This window comes from Carassius auratus, unplaced genomic scaffold (genome assembly GCF_003368295.1).
Source record: "Carassius auratus strain Wakin unplaced genomic scaffold, ASM336829v1 scaf_tig00216545, whole genome shotgun sequence".
Classification (NCBI taxonomy): domain Eukaryota; kingdom Metazoa; phylum Chordata; class Actinopteri; order Cypriniformes; family Cyprinidae; genus Carassius; species Carassius auratus.
Window position 1 is genome coordinate 413,520 of NW_020528624.1, and position 20,127 is coordinate 433,646.

General features: G+C 38.6%; 1 long non-coding RNA gene across 8 annotated transcripts; it reads right to left on the reverse strand.

The window, feature by feature from the left end:
• Positions 1–150: 150 nt before the first annotated feature.
• LOC113098396 (uncharacterized) lies at positions 151–2,716 on the reverse strand. Of its 8 annotated transcripts, none has more exons than XR_003289011.1 (8): positions 2,550–2,716; positions 2,345–2,388; positions 1,587–1,638; positions 1,400–1,504; positions 1,118–1,154; positions 692–785; positions 547–603; positions 151–219 (listed from the first exon to the last, which is right to left on the reverse strand). It is a non-coding gene; the product is annotated as an uncharacterized LOC113098396 (long non-coding RNA). The 8 variants fall into 8 exon arrangements; XR_003289010.1 differs by having other exon boundaries at positions 692–1,043; XR_003289009.1 differs by lacking the exon at positions 1,118–1,154.
• Positions 2,717–20,127: the final 17,411 nt, after the last annotated feature.

Consider the following 20,127-nt stretch of genomic DNA (forward strand, 5'->3'; position numbering starts at 1 on the left):
CAATTGTGAGTCCGACTCTCTAACCATTAGGCCACGACTTCCCAATATTGCATAATATGAAATAATTATGTATACATACATATACAATAATTATTCATTTTCAATAACAGCATTAATAACAAACATATAATAACACAAACAGTTTTTTACCTGAGAGTAACAGCGAGTCAGTAGACCTTTGTCCTTCAGCATCTTCGTGAAATAGTGACATACTGTGGGCTAAAGAAACCGAAGAGCATACAAGAGTTAAACACAACAATACATTGGTCATTATTTGTTTTATTTTATTTTATTTTATTATTTTATGAATTACAGATGTTTGTTTATTTATTTAGGCATATTTATTAAAGAAACATACTTATTCCACACTGCTGTCAATGCCAAATCAGCTGTTAATTTCTGATGTTGCAGGATTGTTTTTACTGATTTTTATGCAGAAATTAAACAATTCAAGTCAAAGGGACATGGAAAAGGCTTAGGTTTGATTTCATTCATAACATAATTTAATTGGTGAGCCATGTATGTCAGGAAAGATTCATAAATTACCTTAAACTGTCCTGGGTAGAGCTCTCTGGCCAGAGCACAAAAGGGCTCCGGATGTTTCTGGAAAGTGACAATGAAACATTTGGTTTGTGTCCTCTTAGATAACAAATAATGCAGCTGCAGCTCTTCTTCAGAAACACAAACAGACCTTGAAATAGTCGATCTGAAAGATGGCAGGTTGTACTTCTGCAAACTGGCATACAGACCAGTGCCAGGAGAGCGGAAGTCTGGGATTCCGGCAGCTTAATGTGAAAAATAATAATTAATTATTAGGTTAATTAATACTTTAACATAGAAGACAATAATTAAAAACTAATGCTATATAACAATAATAACAGTAGTCAGGATGCTATATATTGGGCAGCTGTGGCCTAATGGTAAGAGCGTAACCCAGAGGTTGCAGGTTCGAGTCTACCAGCAGGGAGCAGGGAATGTACAGCGCTCTCTTCCAGCCTCAATAACACGACTGAGGTGAGACTTTATACTTAAAGAGGCTTTGCCTGTAAGAAAAGATATGATCTATTTATGTGCTTAATTTTAGAAAACTGCTTTTTATGATAAGCAATTTACTTACATGTAGATATTCCAGCTCCAACCATACAGATAATGTTCTTGCCCGTTAAAACAGACAAACACATGTAATTTACTGAACAGTATCTCACTAGCTGAGTCAAAAATAACCTGCTCAGACAAAGGTGCAATATGTTCACTACAGTGTTTAGACAGGAAGCCAAGGTACAAATGGCTTTTTTGCAGCAGACTGTACATACTGAATTGAATGTAGTAAAGTATTTTAACATTGAAAAAAGACACACTTCACTTTTAAAGACTGGTCTCATCGGAGAAGTTAACTCACATTTGCCACTCAGGATGTAGCGGGCGACCCCATCAAGAAAAGACTTTCTCTCCAGGACTCAGGCCTGTGTTCGTGTTCGTGAGAAGAGACTGTGTAAGAAATCCACTGAAAAGGAGCATATCTAACTTTAGTTAAGATCACATGATTTATTTAAATGTACTTTGAGGACAGATTATTTGACACATACTCTCAGTGTCTCCTGAAGCGTTGCCTTCATCACTGCTGTCATCAGACTCACTCTGCAGAAAAGCATATCAAAATAATATTGTTTTTATAATTATTATTGTTATTATTTTATGTAAAGACATAGATATGAACTGGTTACTTTCTATGCTGAACTTGGTGGATGTTTACTATATTTGCATATCTAGCATTTATATCTCATGTTCACATATTTATCTCCTATCTATGCATATGTTTTTCAGAAAAAAGATAAAATAAAAATACTGTTGAGGCAGGGAAAACATTAGAAAAGGTCAGGTCTAATATATTAGAACAGGTCTAATATATCAGCTGACATTTGACCTTTTTTAAATTATTGGCACAGGCTGAAGCTATTTTATTAAATAATTTATTATGCAGTTTTATTATTCTGTTATTTTAGCTGATAATGGTTTTACATAAAATATAATAATAATAATAGTAATAATAATAATAATAACAATAATGTATTATTACTCTAAGGTCTAATGGTAATGCCATGGTATTTTGATAAATACATAGAGAACTTAAAATAACCATGCCACTTCCAAGGTCCAACAAAACAAAACAAAACATGGTATTAGCTTTGTACAAGTCCATATTACTATGGTACATGTCTATGGTAAGTCTAATGAACGTGTTGTTTGACGTGTCATGTGTGTCTGATGTTATGTACACATATTACTTATAGCCTCATGTTTATTTCTATACGTAAGTGTTACATTAACTTGTATCTTCATTTACCTCGAGATCTGGTGCGTCAGCCTCCTCTGCCCTTTAAGAAGCCTCTGCAGGACACAATAACACATCTCACTCATGTGAATGTCATAATATTAATAAAACAGTGGAAAAACTTCCAATACACAATTAGCTTTCTACTTTCTCTTTTGCTAATTGCTAACTGTGTCTGACAACACTCATATAAACAAAGACACAATCATAGTATTACCTTCAACATTTATCCGCTTTCAAATATTACTAAAACTCTAAAACACATCAAGATAAGAGAAGATAGCACTGTCTTATTAAAGGGACAATAACTTGTGTTCGTCGCATATATTTCATTGGGTAGCTTAATATGTTGATAGGTGTAAACATTCTTGGACATGCAGTTACCTCGAGAGGGCGCAAGAGGCTCAGACAGAGAGCCGAATCCTCGAATCCTCCGCTGAGTCGTATTCAAATCTCAGGCCATATATATATATATATATATATATATATATATATATATATATATATATATATATATATATATATATATATATATATATATATATATATATATATATATATATATATATATGATAAAACATATTAAAATAATATTTATATTAGAGAGAGACAACTTCCGTGACTCTAATGCATGCCTGGCCGTTTTGGACGTTCCTGAAAATTGCGTTTATATACAATTCTATACTATGATATTTCTCTGCACCATGTAGATCAAATCAACCGGGTGGAAACACTGTTATATTTGTACAAAACATGTATTTTAATGCAATAGTGTCTGTGTCAATGTTTACATATTTGCATAAAGGAAAAACATTACCTTAAGTCAAATTTCTTCATCCACCTTAGAATTCCCACACTTAGAATAGAGAATATCCTCACACCTCCATAAACAGGATTACAGGATTTATTCTGACTAATCGGATTTGAAACTGTTTTTGTCTTTTTTTCTCTGAAATAATGATCAAATGCAATGTATTTTACAAAGTGAAAACATAAACATATGCAAAACATGAGCACAGAGCTTTATTAAAATCACAGGTTTTGGCATTATAATGAACAATAATATAGAATCTCCACTGTCAGTAGCAACATTGTTCATAGATGTCTAAGTCCAGTGTGTGTGGAAGCTTCATGATGGTTCTCTGTTTGCTCTTGGCTGTCTGGCTGGATCAGGCCCTGCTCGTATTAAGCTGAAGTGACCCGGCAGTGTGGCAGCATTTCCTCTATTAGAAATATCCAACCGCTTTAGCTTTCTGATGGTTTAAGGTGGAGGGGGAAAAAATAACACAGAATGTGAGTAAAAAAATAAAATAAATAAATAAATAAATAAATAATTTTGGCCCTGAAAAGAAAAAGACTAAAGACTGTTTAAATGACCTGAGGTTCTTTAATGCAGCAAGGCCTCCCACAGTGATTAGAGAGCGGTGGGACAGGTCGAACTCCACCAGACTTTCTCCAAAGACACGAAGACATGCTAGGAACCAGTTATCAGGACATCCTCACAGAGAGAGAGTCTGAAGTTTATTCTGTTTCACTGAGAAGATACATTTTCTTTGTGTGAGCCAGGGAGCAAACTGCACCTCAGCAAAATGTTTCAGTGGCAGCTGTGAGATCACTAATTTATCATATGTTTTGTATTCTGTTAGATTTAGGGAATGCTTCTGTGGTCTATGCAAAGATGGGCACATGTCTCTATTTACTTCCACAGTAGAAAATTTAAGCCAAAATGTCCCAGAGATTACCGTTGTCATCTCCTATAAGTAATAAGCCAGGAGAGGCCAAGGATAGCAGAATAAGGTAATGTTTACATTTTAGAAAATTGAATCCACAGAATTTGCACAGATAAACATAATTTTGTATGAGTTTGATCTGGCACTCACAAAATGAGTTGTGACAGACGAGATGGGGACAAGATTAAAATTTGGCTCGGCGGGATAAAGACATATAAAGACTGACATACTTGACTGGTCAAAGGCTTAGACATCGGGAGAAGACATCATGACAGTTCATGCAACAAGTGTTAATTTATATAAAACGAGTTGATTACCAAGGTTTTCAAGCCCATTATGGTTTATTATGGTGCCACTCAGATCCACTTCCTCAAGACACAAGCATAACACAATGGAGATAATTTAACCATGTCTACTTGCACCCTTTAGGTAGTAAACCCAGTAAGTAGTAAAAAGCTGAATGAGTTTATAAACATTTCAGAATCAATGACATATAAAAGTGTCAATGAAAAAAAAAAAAAAAGGAAAAAAGAAAAGCTAAAGTCTCAAAAATGTACTTGTTATTTATTTATATACTGGTTTTGTATGGTATTGAAAAAGAAAAATAGACTATTAATTTTAATACCACTATTACCATACCACATTATATACAGGTGCTGGTCATATAATTAGAATATCATCAAAACGTTGATTTATTTCAGTAATTCCATTCAAAAAGTGTAACTTGTATATTATATTCATTCATTACACACAGACTGATATATTTCAAATGTTTATTTCTTTTAATTTTGATAATTAAAACTGACAACTAAGGAAAATCCCAAATTCAGTATTTTAGAAAATGTGAAAATTGTGAAAAGGTTCAATATTGAAGACACCTGGAGCCACACTCTAATCAGCTAATTAACTCAAAACACCTGCAAAGGCCTTAAAATGGTCTCTCAGTCTAGTTCTGTAGGCTACACAATCATGGGGAAGACTGCTGACTTGACAGTTGTCCAAAAGATGACCATTGACACCTTGCACAAGGAGGGCAAGACAAAAAAGGTCATTGCAAAAGAGGCTGGCTGTTCACAGAGCTCTGTGTCCAAGCAAAAATTTCAAAAAATTCTTTCTTTGTATTGGTCTTAAGTTATATTCTAATTTTCTGAGATACTAAATTTGGGATTTTCCTTAGTTGTCAGTTATAATCATCAAAATTAAAAGAAATTAACATTTGAATGTTATCAGTCTGTGTGTAATGAATGAATATAATATACAAGTTTCGCTTTTTGAATGTAATTAGTGAAACTTTTTGATGATATTCTAATTATATAACCAGAACCTGTATATGTACCATATTTAGGGACTTAATGGAACTTAACACTGTCTGCATAGCTCCACTCTATGATATTATTTCCTGCTTTGTTTTGTTTTGCACCACAAGATTTTGATTTGTCAGACAAACTTTATTTTCAAATATTAATAAGCAATTAAGTAGTTTTTTTTTTTTTCTCTCTGAACTACTGAACTACTTAAAGTTTTCTTTTGTAATATTTTTTTTTTCATTATGACATCAGGACATTGTGTAATGTGTATCACTAACATTTCTGACCTTAATTCAGTTTAATTCAGAATTTAATTCAGGTTTAGCATAAAAATGTATTCTTAAAAAAAAAAATTGACGTAAATAAATGAATACTATATAAAAATGGGCATCAAATCATTTACATTTACCTGATGCTCCCTCAGAATATAATAGGCTGCTGCTATATTATTCCCAAAATTATTCTATGCATAAACAAATAACCTATATTAAATAAAAAAATCTCAACGTAACAAAAGTCATTTTCTCGTTATAACGACTTCATTTTCTCATTATCTCGACATAACGAAATAAAATAACTACTTATCAAAACCAAGGCTGACGTCACTGTATTTCTGTTTGCACCTTTATCTTCTTTATTTGTGCTTCTTTTAGGCACATGATTAGGTAGCTAATAAGCAGAAATGTTCTGTTTATCTACAGTAGGACGGGATTTAACGATGTAGGCTATTTGTGATGTGCTTCTTTTCCTTATTATCAATCTTTATTGTTAACCATATTGATGAGAAATGTGATATATATGTAAAATGCATAGGCTAATTTAATTCAGTTTTGTTCTATAATGTTGTAAACATTTTTTTTCTACACACGCACATACACTGTACATGAACGCTGTTTTCAAACAGAAGTTTGTAACACACATGATATCTGCCACAGCATATAATGAGTACTAAAAATTACAAATTATATATTATTTTATTTCAAATAAAGGGAAAATTAAAAATGAGTTTAATCCAAGCAGCTCTAAAAGATCTTAGAATAGTTCTGCATCCTTCTGAAGTGTTCACGGTGTTGCCATTTAAACATGTTAATTACAAAAACAAAATGTTTAGTGTACAGTCTCTGGAAAAATCAAGAGTGATTGATCAGCCTTTACTTATGTACAGTATTGTATACGTTATTACCTAGGCGAAGCAAAATTTGCTGAAATATAGGCTACAGTAAGAGCACCTGCATGGTTGTCCATCAGATGCCTGTCAAAACTGTTATGTCGTTATAACGAGAAAACAACTTTTGTTACGTCGAGATAAGAAAATTAAGTTGTTATAACCAAAAAACAAAGGAAAAATGTTTAATGCATGGCTGCTTAGAACTTCCGTATTATACAGAGCACAGGACATCACAATGTATTAGTTGTCAGTTAGCAGACCCACTGACAGTCTTATTTTACAGCAGAACATTCTATTCAGTTTTGACATTTCCCAACATCACAGCAGTAATGACTTTATAAACTACTTTATAAAGAGAGAAGCCCGAAAAATGGAGCACAGCTGGAGGAAACGAAACTAGAAATATTTTGTATTTCTTGGCGGGAAAGTAACCTATCCTACAGAAAAGCATTAAAAACTGCTAGATCAGATTACTTTTCTCTTTTAGAAGAAAACAAACATAACCCCAGGTATTTATTCAACACAGTGTTTAAATTTGTAATGATGAGACAGAGAGGTTCGGATCCATGTGCAGAACTTTTAATGAGAATGGTCAGACAGGCAATGATCAGCAACGGCGTCAGGTATATAGGGATAACCAGAATCGAAAACCGGAACAAGCAGATTTCGGGGACAGGCAGCAGAGAATCAGAGTCGGTATAAACAATCCAAAGGTCAGGTACAGAGAGAGATCAAACACAAGGGAAACGCTCGGAAATGACAGACACAGCAAATCAAGACTTCGCAGAGAGTGAGTGTGCTGCTTATATGTGTGTGTAAATGAGGTGCAGGTGTGGCAAGGAAATTGACTGAGGAATGATGTGCAGGTGTGGCAGGGTGATTGTGATGCAGAGACTCATGGGAAATGTAGTTAGGGTGTGGTGCAACAGATAAGAGGTGCTAGAGTCCGAGTGACATCTGGTGGTGAGTGTGGAATTGTCCTGATTGGAGTGCCCTCTACAAAAGTTCATGGGCACTCCATGTAATGATCGTGACATAGCCCCCCCCCCCCCCAAAAGGAGCAGCTTCCAGACGCTCAAAACAATCTAGGAGGACGGTGGAGCGGAGGCGGAACAGGGGGAGGGACGGAGGGCCAGGTCCATGAGGAAGTGGAGTGGTCGAGGACCGGGGCAGAGCAGGCAGAACTGGGCCTAACATGGAGATCAGGAGTCTCTCCTGGACCTCACATGGGAAACAAGGGGCCTTCCTTGGCCTGACAGAGGAAACAGGAACCCTGCCATGGGCCTAACTCGGTAACAGGGACCCGCCGTGGGCCTAACTCGGGAACAGGGGCCCACCAAGGCAGAGCAGGTGGTGTGGGAGCCCACCAGAGCAGAGCAGGTGGAGCTGGAGCCCACCAGGGTGGAGCAGACGACCACCACAGCCGAGATGATGGGACAGAAGCACACCAGGGCGGAGCAGAGGACCACCACAGCAGAGATGATGGGACAGAAGCCCACCAGGGCGGACCAGACGACCACCATAGTTGAACATACATGACAGAACATACATTCGATACAGTGGCTAAATTAACGAAAAATAAATCCTCAACAAGTGTTGACATTTCCCAACACCACAACAGTAATGACTTTATGAACTACTTTACTTCTAAAATCGATACTATTAGAGATAAAATTGCAACCATTCAGCCGTCAGCTACAGTATCACACCAGTTCCACTCATTCTCTACTATAGGAGAGGAAGAATTGTATAAAATTGTTAAATCATCTAAACCAACAACATGTATGTTAGACCCTATACCATCTAAGCTCCTAAAAGAGGTGCTTCCAGAAGTCATAGGTCCTCTTCTGACTATTATTAATTCCTCATTGTCATTAGGATATGTCCCCAAAACCTTCAAACTGGCTGTTATTAAGCCTCTCATAAAAAAACCACAACTTGACCCCAGAGAACTTGTTAATTATAGACCAATCTCAAATCTCCCTTTTCTGTCCAAGATACTAGAAAAGGTGGTATCCTCACAATTATATTCCTTCTTAGAGAAAAATGGTATATGTGAGGATTTCCAGTCAGGATTTAGACCGTATCATAGTACTGAGACTGCTCTCCTTAGAGTTACAAATGATCTGCTCCTATCATCTGATCGTGGGTGTATCTCTCTATTAGTTTTATTGGATCTTAGTGCTGTGTTTGACACAATTGACCACAACATTCTTTTGCATAGACTTGAACACTTTGTTGGCATCAGTGGAAGTGCATTAGCATGGTTTAAATCGTACTTATATGACCGCCATCAGTTCGTAGCAGTGAATGAAGATGTATCATATCGATCACAAGTGCAGTATGGAGTACCTCAAGGCTCAGTACTAGGGCCGCTACTCTTCACGCTTTATATATTACCCTTGGGAGATATCTTCAGGAAACATGGTGTTAGCTTTCACTGTTATGCTGATGATACTCAGCTCTATATTTCCTCGCAGCCCGGTGAAACACACCAATTTGAAAAACTAATGGAATGCATAGTCGATATAAAAATTGGATGACGAGTAATTTCTTACTGCTAAATTCAGAAAAAAACAGAGGTGTTAATCATAGGGCCTAAAAACTTTGCTTGTAATAACCTAGAACACTGTCTAAGACTTGATGGTTGCTCTGTCAATTCTTCGTCATCAGTTAGGAACCTAGGTGTGCTACTTGATCGCAATCTTTCCTTAGAAAGCCACGTTGCTAGCATTTGTAAAACTGCATTTTTCCATCTCAAAAATATATCTGAATTACGGCCTATGCTCTCAATGTCAAATGCAGAAATGTTAATCCATGCATTTATGACTTCAAGGTTAGACTATTGTAATGCTTTATTGGGTGGTTGTTCTGCACGCTTGGTAAACAAACTACAGCTAGTCCAAAATGCAGCAGCAAGAGTTCTTACTAGAACCAGGAAGTATGACCATATTAGCCCGGTCCTGTCCACACTGCACTGGCTCCCTATCAAACATCGTATAGATTTTAAAATATTGCTTATTACTTATAAAGCCCTGAATGGTTTAGCACCTCAGTATTTGAATGAGCTCCTTTTACATTATACTCCTCTACGTCTGCTACGTTCTCAAAGCTCAGGCAATTTGATAATACCTAGAATATCAAAATCAACTGCGGGCGGCAGATCCTTTTCCTATTTGGCGCCTAAACTCTGGAATAACCTACCTAACATTGTTCGGGAGGCAGACACACTCTTGCAGTTTAAATCTAGATTAAAGACTCATCTCTTTAACCTGGCATACACATAACATACTAATATGCTTTTAATATCCAAATCCGTTAAAGGATTTTTAGGCTGCATTAATTAGGTAAACTGGAACCGGAAACACTTCACATAACACCGTACTTTCTACATCATTAGAAGAATGGCATCTACGCTAATATTTGTCTGTTTCTGTCTTATACCGAGGTCACCGTAGCCACCAGATCCAGTCTGTATCCAGATCAGAGGGTCACTGCAGTCGCCCGGATCCAGTACGTATCCAGACCAGATGGTGGATCAGAAAGGACCTCTACTGCCCTGAAAGACAGCGGAGACCAGGACAACTAGAGCCCCAGATACAGATCCCCTGTAAAGACCTTGTCTCAGAGGAGCACCAGGACAAGACCACAGGAAACAGATGATTCTTCTGCACAATCTGACTTTGCTGCAGCCTGGAATTGAACTAATGGTTTCGTCTGGTCAGAGGAGAACTGCCCCCCCAACTGAGCCTGGTTTCTCCCAAGGTTTTTTTCTCCATTATGTCACCGATGGAGTTTTGGTTCCTTGCCGCTGTCGCCTCTGGCTTGCTTAGTTGGGGTCACTTCATCTACAGCGATATTGTTGACTTGATTGCAAATAAATGCACAGACACTATTTAAACTGAACAGAGATGACATAACTGAATTCAATGATGAACTGCCTTTAACTATCATTTTGCATTATTGAGACACTGTTTTCCAAATGAATGTTGTTCAGTGCTTTGACGCAATGTATTTTGTTTAAAGCACTATATAAATAAATAAAGGTGACAGAGGCCCACCAGGGCTGAGCAGAGGACCACCACAGTGGAGTTGATGGCACAGGAAAGCAAGTCTGGTCAGGTGGGACTGAAACAGGGAACATAAACGGGTTAATAGCGGCCTCCGTGGCCGTGATGAGATGGTAGCTGGCCTCCGTGGCCATGACAGGACAGACAAAGTGTTGGTGTATGGTCTTCCTTAGCCCTGATCGGAATGAATGACAGCTCATTGACGGCCTCCCTGGCCGTGACAGGATAGGACGAGAGCTCTGAGATGTGACAAGGCTCTGGGAGTTCGGCTGAGATGTGACGAGGCTCTGGTAGATCTGTGGTGATTTGACTGTGCTCATGAAGATCGTTGGTGACTTGACTTGGTTCCTGAGGATCAACTGTAACTTGACTTAGTTCACGGAGGTTAATGGTGACTAGACTTTGCTCACGGAGGTTAATGGTGACTAGACTTTACTCACTGAGGTTAATGGTGACTAGACTTTGCTCAGGGAGGTTAATGGTGACTGGACTTTGCTCACGGAGGTTAATGGTGACTAGACTTTGCTCACGGAGGTTAATGGTGACTAGACTTTGCTCACGGAGGTTAATGGTGACCTGACTTTGCTCATGAAGATCATTGGTGACCTGACTTTGCTCATGAAGATCATTGGTGACTTGACTTTGCTCATGAAGATCATTGGTGACTTGACTTAGTTCACAGAGGTTAAGGGTGACTTGACTTTGATCATGAAGATCGTTGGTGACTTGACTTGGTTCCTGAGGATCAACTGTGACTTGTCTTGGCTCATGAAGTTTAACTGTTGTTTTACTTGACTCTTGGGTGTTAGAGGTGACTTGACCCATCTCTGGATGGTCAACGGTGACCTGACTATACTCCGGGAAATCAACGGGGACCTGATCAATGGTGACCTGGCTAGGTTCCGGGAAATCAACAGGGACCTGATCGACGGTGACCTGGCTAGGTTCCGGGAAATCAACGGAGACCTGATCGACGGTGACTAGCCCTGACTCTGGAGGGTCAACGAACACCTGACTCGGCTCTGGAGGGTCCACCGGGAATTGACTCGACTCTGGAGGGTCCACCGGGAACTGACTCGACTCTGTAGGGTCCACCGGGAACTGACTCGACTCTGGAGGGTCAATGGGCACCTTACTTGACTTTGGACTGCCTGTAGAGATGTGAGACGCCTCAGCTTCGGGCACCGCCTCTGGACCGGCCTTGGGAATGATCTCCGGGCTTTGAGGAACGGTAGACACCTGTCTCCTCCTCCTCCGCCCTCTATGGTGGCGAGTCGGTGGCACCTGGTCTGGAGGCTCAGGGGTTGAGTCGGCCATCTTGTGCTGTGGCGCTGGGCTGGCGGCCATCTTGTGCTGTGGCGCTGGTACAGGGACCGTCGAACAGATAGGAGCTGGATACACTGGAGAAGTAACTTCCTCAACTGTAAAGGGAGAGCCACAAAACTCCAACACAAAGTTAATAAACTGTCCCAGGGTCCAGCTAGGGTCTTCCTCCGGTAAACTCAAGCTTATCCTAGTATCAAGACCACTCCAGAAACAGTCCTTTACCAAATCCTCATCCCCAGGCAAAAGGTGACTATACTGAATGAATTCCTCCACAAAGAGCTCAATTGGTCTACCTTCTTGAAAAATGGAGCATAGCACCTTTAGAGGGTTGCATGAACTGTTAGCGGACTCCATACCTGGTCTGGGGTTCAAGAAAGCTGCTGGATCCTGGTTTGGCGAAGTCTTCTGTAATGATGAGACAGAGAGGTCGGATCCATGTGCAGAACTTTTAATGAGAATGGTCAGACAGGCAATGATCAGCAATGGCGTCAGGTATATAGGGATAACCAGAATCGAAAACCGGAACAAGCAGATGTCGGGGACAGGCAGCAGAGAATCAGAGTCATTATAAACAATCCAAAGGTCAGGTACAGAGAGATCAAACACAAGGGAAACGCTCGGAAAGGACAGACACAACAAATCAAGACTTCGCAGAGAGTGAGAGTGAGTGTGCTGCTTATATATGTGTGTAAATGAGGTGCAGGTGTGGCAAGGAGATTGACTGAGGAATGATGTGCAGGTGTGGCAGGGTGATTGTGATGCAGAGACTCAAGGGAAATGTAGTTAGGGTGTGGTGCAACAGATAAGAGGTGCTAGAGTCCGAGTGACATCTGGTGGTGAGTGTGGAATTGTCCTGATTGGAGTACTCTCTATTAGTACTGTTGGATCTTAGTGCAGTGTTCGACATTATTGACCACAACATTCTTTTGCATAGACTAGAACACTTTGTTGGCATTAATGGAAGTGCATTAGCATGGTTTAAATCATACTTATATGACCGCCATCAGTTCGTAGCAGTGAATGAAGAGGTATCATATCAATCACAAGTGTAGTATGGAGTACCTCAAGGCTCAGTACTAGGGCCGCTACTCTTCACGATTTACATGCATGTGATAACCTTGTAAGACTTGATGGCTGTTCTGTCAATTCTTCGTCATCAGTTAGGAACCTAGGTTTGCTATTTGATAGCAATCTTTCCTTAGAAAGCCACGTTTCTAGCATTTGTAAAACTGCATTTTTCCATCTCAAAAATATATCTAAATTACGGCCTATGCTCTCAATGTCAAATGAAGGAATGTTAATCCATGCATTTATGACCTCAAGGTTAAATTATTGTAATGCTTTATTGGGTGGTTGTTCTGCACACTTTGTAAACAAACTACAGCTAGTCCAAAATGCAGCAGCAAGAGTTCTTACTATAACCAGGAAGTATGACCATATTAGCCCGGTCCTGTCAACACTGCACTGGCTCCCTATCAAACATCATATAGATTTTAAAATATTGCTAATTACTTATAAAGCCCTGAATGGATTAGCACCTCAGTATTTGAATGAGCTCTTGTTACATTATAATCCTTCATGTCTGCTGCGTTCTCAAAACTCAGGCAATTTGATAATACCTAGAATATCAAAATCAACTGCGGGCGGCAGATCCTTTTGCTATTTGGCGCCTAAACTCTGGAATAACCTACCTAACATTGTTTGGGATGCAGACACACTCTTGCAGTTTAAATCTAGATTAAAGACCCATATATTTAACATGGCTTACTCATAACACACTAATATGCTTCTAATATCCAAATCTGTTAAAGGATTTTTAGGCTGAATTAATTAGGTAAACCGGAACCGGGAACACTTCCCATAACACCCGATGTACTTGCTACATCATTAGAAGAATGGCATCTATGCTAATATTAGTCTGTTTTTCTCTCATTCCAAGGTCACTGTAGCCACCAGATCCCGTCTGTATCCAGATCAGAGGGTCACTGCAGTCACCCGGTCGCTTGTTCACAATTCGCCATTACAGGGCTGTAATGATATTGGAGAGAACTGAGAAGACCTCTGTGGCAGGGGTGGCCAGCAGACTGGCGAGGCGGAGGTTCTCGAGACTCACGAAGGAGCAGGCGGTCGGTGCTCACAGAGCGGGGGAAGCCGAAGCAGCTTTCAGCAGGTAAGGTTCTGTGGGTGCAAATGATGAGCACAGAGTAATTCCAGCAGTGGTAGAGAACTACTAACAAAACCCCTACTCGACAGGACAGGACAGGACAGGACAGGACAGGACAGGACAGGACAGGACAGGACAGGACAGGACAAAACTAATGTGAAGATGCCAATGGTCAATACTCATCGGTGACATCAAACAATCTGACAATGAGACAGGAAAAAGAGAGGGTAGAAGTAGCCAAGATAATAAGTCAGGATTAGAAACAGGTGGAGGGAAACGGGCCTAATGGAAAGTGGAAACAGCTGTCAGTAATGTTGGGAAAAGGAGAAGATAGTTACCAGCAGAGGGAGACAGAGAAAGAGACAAAATCATGACAGGATCATGACAAGGGCGATCTCATATGGCGTATCCATTACCCAACCAGTGTTTACAACTGAAGTCGGATCACATTTTATAGCCTAATGTATTGGCATGTTTGTAATGAAAGGGAAGTATAGTAGTTATCTGTCCCATGTTGGCCTGTTTGTTAAAGAAGATAATACCATGAATACAAGACCTGAACTGAGTGCAGAATTTGACTTTGTGTCATTTTGTTTCCTTGTCATATTCCAGAGTGTTTTGTTCATCAGCCATTTGCTTTAGTTCTATAATCGTTCTTGCTTCTTGTCATTCTTGCCTTTGCCCAAAGTGAAAATTTAGTTTTGCAACTCTGTTCTAGGGTCATCATTGTAAAACCTGATATTAGGGGTGATGCTATATTCAACATCCCTCTTTGGAAGGAGTGTAATAAGTTTTCTGCATTTACAACAAAAATAGCCAGGAAGGTTCTGAGGCTTTTGATTAATATTTAGTATTTAGCCACCTTTATTGTTATTATTGTTATAATTTACCTTGTTGTGCTACTTTTCGCTACTTTTGTCAAATACTCTTAATTATACATAAAACTTAATAAACAATTTAATAATCAATTTGCAATGAATTTATATCTGTATTTTATTACACTGTATGCCAAGCGATTTGTAAAATGAATGGATGGATGGATGATCCAGCTGTGAGTGTCGTCATCTGGCAAGATGCGGCAATTCACTCTGTATGCAACTCTCACAGTGCTTTATGGGTATTCTCTAGCCGTTGAGCAAACATCAGTTGTACACTTGATATTGCTGTGTATTGTGGGATTGAATGAATGCACTCAGTAATGTCCACTAAGTTTTCTGACACCACTAAAAATTTCTGTCCCCTCAAATAGTGCCCTATTTAAAGGTATGGGGGCGATTTCAGACACAGGGTATGAGTTTCAGTCCTACTGTATAATTTGGTTTCTTTAGGACTAGGAGCCATCCCACAGCTTTGCAAATTTTGTATATCTCACTTGACTGACTAACATGATTCAGATAATCGGCTCTGTGGCGAGTGGGGTGGGGCCGAGAGGCGTGGGAACGAGTAGTGAGGCCAGGTGTAGTGATTGGAGATGAGCTACACCTGCGCCCCACTGCCAGTATCGAGTCCCACGTAGGAGATGGAAGGATATAAAACAGTGACGACCGTGAAGGACGAGAGAGGACCAGGCCTGGGACATTATTTAATGTTTGCTTTTTATTTGTGCACGTCAGTCGCCGTGAGGGGCTGACGCGCCGTTTTGTATTTATTTTTGATCATTAAAGTGTTTTGATTGTGCGCCGGTTCCCGCCTCCTTCTTGCCGATGATTAAGAAGTTCATATTGTTACAGGCTCGCTAGAAGAGAGCTAAATTAACTCAACTGACTGGCCATGTCTGAAAGTTTAGGTGACGTGACGTCTACTGTACATCAGTATGGATACATTTGAAAGCAACGTCTTCATTTCAAAATCTCTCTGTCCACACTATCATTTTCAAGAAGTTTCTCATCCACACTGAAATGTCGGAAAATGCTAAATTCACCTTGCTGCGCATACATAAACCTGATAAAAGCTCACTGAGATGATACAGACAGAACAGACATGATAAGTTTACATGCAGAAAGCTCTGTTTGCAAAAAGTTTCATTTTCATCAGCAGAATCTTGCTGTGTCATGGGAAGGCAACAGAAGCGAATACTGAAAACAATTAGTTTAATTTATATGGACTCTAAATGAGCCAAGTGGAATGGATTTGATGGAATGGAAAAGTGAACTAACATATTCACTGACAAAAGTGAGTGAGTCCAATATCATTGCTCTTAAAAAGTGGGTGTGTCTTGTCCCACCCACATACATTCTGACGCCCATGTATATATTACTAATTTCATGCTAGAAATTTAAAAAAGTAAAAAGTTGGTCAAAAACCTACATTTAAACATAAACTGACCACCAAACTCAACTTAACATTTTTATTATTTAGCTAAGTTATCACGGAATTTAATACACAGGGCTGTATGATAAAAAAGCAGCAAAGGATACAATAAAACATCTCAGGAGACATGAAGTGATGTTAACATGAGGCGAGGTGAGACCTCCATTGATCAGATTTGTTTGTCCATTGCATCCCATAAATAAATCCCATCAGATTGATATATGGGGAATGTTTAGGCTAAGGCAACACCTTGTACCATTCCTAAGCAATTGTTAATTATTATTATTTTTTATTTATTTTTTTGTAGTGGGGCAGGGTGCATTGTCCTACTGAATGTAGGCCACTGCTATCAGGGAATGCCATTTCAATGAAAGATGGATGTGGCCTGCAACAATCTTTAGGTAGGTGGAACATGTCAAAGTAACATCCCCATGAAATCCAGGACCCAAGTTTTCCTATCAGAACATGACTCAGAGCATAACACTTCCTCTGCCAGCCTATTTTCTTACCATAGTGTGCCAGAAAGGCTAGCCTTTGCTTACCGTGTTATTTAATTTGATTTTATTATTATTTATATGCACAAATGCTTCATATTTTAATACGATGCAGTTCAGTACCTTGACAGTACTTTGAAATATGAAGACATTCAATTTTTGGTAACTATGTTGCCTGCCTTGTAATGTGCACAATTTGTAAATATCCATTTGCTAACTTTATTTATTTTCCTTTTGTGCAAATATCCTTATTCAACTATCTAATTACCACACAGTCTATTGCACTGTGGTAAATACATTTGGTGGTCAAAAAAAGTAGAATGTTCCTAGAAATGCTGTCCTATTATAAAAACAACTGAACTAATATCACACCATTGAATGACAGAGTCACATTAGTAACATTTTCACGTGGCAGAAGTTGACATGTCAGACTGCTCAAACAAACAGAACAATGTTTGGAAAGAACCAGAGGGCCACTGTGTTTATGCTCTTCGGGAGGTCAACCTATAAATAGTTTACTTAGACTGGGATAGAAAAAAAAAATTCTTAAAAATGGACTCCTTACCTTCCCTGTGTCCATATGATAAGTATACTGTAAACACTGTGAATGAAAAAAGATCTCTCTTGTGGCCTGATACATTGCTGCAAACTTTAAGTCTGATGTCTGACTACACTGAAAGTTTTCATGCACTTTCTCTAAATGCAAATGTTGATCTTGTCACTACAATAGTTAAACAATAATTCTGTACATAGTTTGGCTTTATAGATGAATGTTGTTGCCACACAAAATTCATGTTTATTTGACAATGTAATTCCTCTCTCTGTCCAATATAGGTAATGCTATATGACATGATTTTGTCCAAATTTTTCTGTGTAAAGAGCACATATTGGTTGACAACATTAAGTTACAATAAAACTAGATGTATATAGTTTTTTTTTTTTTTTAGAAAATGTGAGTAGAGTTTTTTCGGTAGCACTTTATTTTACAGTCCTGTTCCCCATGTACATACTATGTACTTATTATAGTAATTACAATAACTATGTAATAATTATGTACTAACCCTGAACCTACCCCTAAACCTAACCCTAACCCATGTAGTTACCTTGTATTACCAGAACTTTCTTAGATAAATACACTGTAAGTGCACTATAAGCACATGGAAGTACATGTACTGTAAAATAAAGTGCAACCGTTTTTTCTCTGTGAAGGTCTCACTGCTACAATTGTATGTGGTTTCTAGGGTGGTTGCTACAGTGTTGCTAGGATGTTCTAGGTAGTTTCTAGGTGGTATTCTGGCTGACTATGAGATTTTGTTTCTGCATTTTATAATGCTTTTGGTAGAAATGACCAGTCCAAATGCTTAGATAAATACTATAGAAGTGTTTTTGAATTTATACAATTGTGCTCTTTTAAATAATTATTTAACCCCACTTTAGCTTCTAATGCTGTCATTGCTCATTGGTTAGATTTTCATGTACGTATGAATGATGTGAGAGGTGAACAGAAAAGCTCCTAGGCTATGTTCACACAGGACATGTAGTCCTTGTCTCAACTGTTGTTAATCCTGCTGAGAGAATGACTTCAATGGGAAAGGATTACAAATGATGGTCAACATATGTTTGTGAGTTCAATACAGTCAAGGACACACATATTCTCTTACATAAAGACTTCTTTTATACTATTTTATAATGACAGGATTTTATGATTATTATTATTATTTTTTTTTTTTTGTAAAAGGCAGGATTACATAACCGTGTGTGTGTGTGTGCGTGTTAGACTGGGAGGGATTCTGTTGTCAGGAGAGCCTGTGTGCACTCTCTGCTATGGCTGTCTCTGGGACTATATTGATGGCTCAGGGCTTTGGTGATGGTGATGTTGAGTAACCCGGGTCTTGGCATGCCCACTGCACACTGTGGTTCTGCTTTGCTTGTGTGGGCAGAGTTGCAGGCCAAACATGGCCACAGCGCAGTGTCATGTGATAGTGTTGCTGCCAAGCTGCCAGACTGGGGGAAGTGTGCATGTGTGTGAGGCACGAGTGGCATGCTTCACTGCTTTTGATTGACATGTAAATGGCCCCTTAGTAAACTAGTACACGACAACATTTTCAGTCAAAAACCGGAAACTTTTTATGTGTTTTGCCTTTTCTTTTAAATGTCAACGGCATTTGGGGGACTGAAACACTTCCCTACGGGTACTGTTTAGTAACAAGGTAACAGCACCAACTATTGGCCTGGCATATGTTATACAGCATTTTTGACAGTTTTTCGCAGATATGTATAAACGCGAATCATGTTCTAAAATGTCAAAAAGTTAAAAGGAACATTGTTATGGCTACATTTTGATGCAGCATCAAATGTTTCCTTTGTAGAGAAAGCAATATCAGATGATAGATGATTAATATACAAAAATGATCCAAAATTGCAGACAAAGCAGAAGAAATGTACAGAAAAAAGATTAAAAAAAAAAAAAAAAGTAAACTCAATTTATATGACATACAGTTGCTGCCTACAAAGAATTCCAAATCGGTCACTTAGGAAATTATATTTTAGTTATGATAGACAGCTGTCTGTGGCAGCAGGCAGAGAGGCAGCTCACTGGTTTTGGAATAGAGCCAAAAAAAAAAAATCAATTTTGCAGCTGAAGCTGTGTTGTTTCAGTCTCTTTCAACGTGCAGCTCTTTTGGTCTAAATCCACTTCTCTCTTAGCATCTGCCTTTCTAAATCTCTCGAACCAATGGACAGTCATAAACAGAACAGGTATATATAACATACATAATATGTATTCTCTGTCAACTCAGAATTTGAGTTTATGATTAACCATGAAACATGCTCATAAATGTGTGACAGCAAATAGTCAATATAGTGAAATATGGATGGCACAGTTTCATCTGAAAATCAATATATAATTATGAATAAGATATAGGACAATATAGACCATTATAGCCTATGAGGCCAAGAAGCTCATACCAGTAGGCCTCTGTTACATTCACCTCCTAAAAAGTTTATACTTTAAAGTAAAAGGCCTTTTAGAGTGATTGTAAAAATGACATCCTTCAAGTGTGGTACATTTGGTCTGTGAAATCTTTTGTATTGAATTAAACATAAGAATACATTTGATATTTTAGTCAAGTCAGGTCACTTTTATTTATATAGCACTTTAAACAAAAAGGATTGTGTCAAAGCAACTGAACAACATTCATTAGGAAAACAATGCAATGCAATGTAA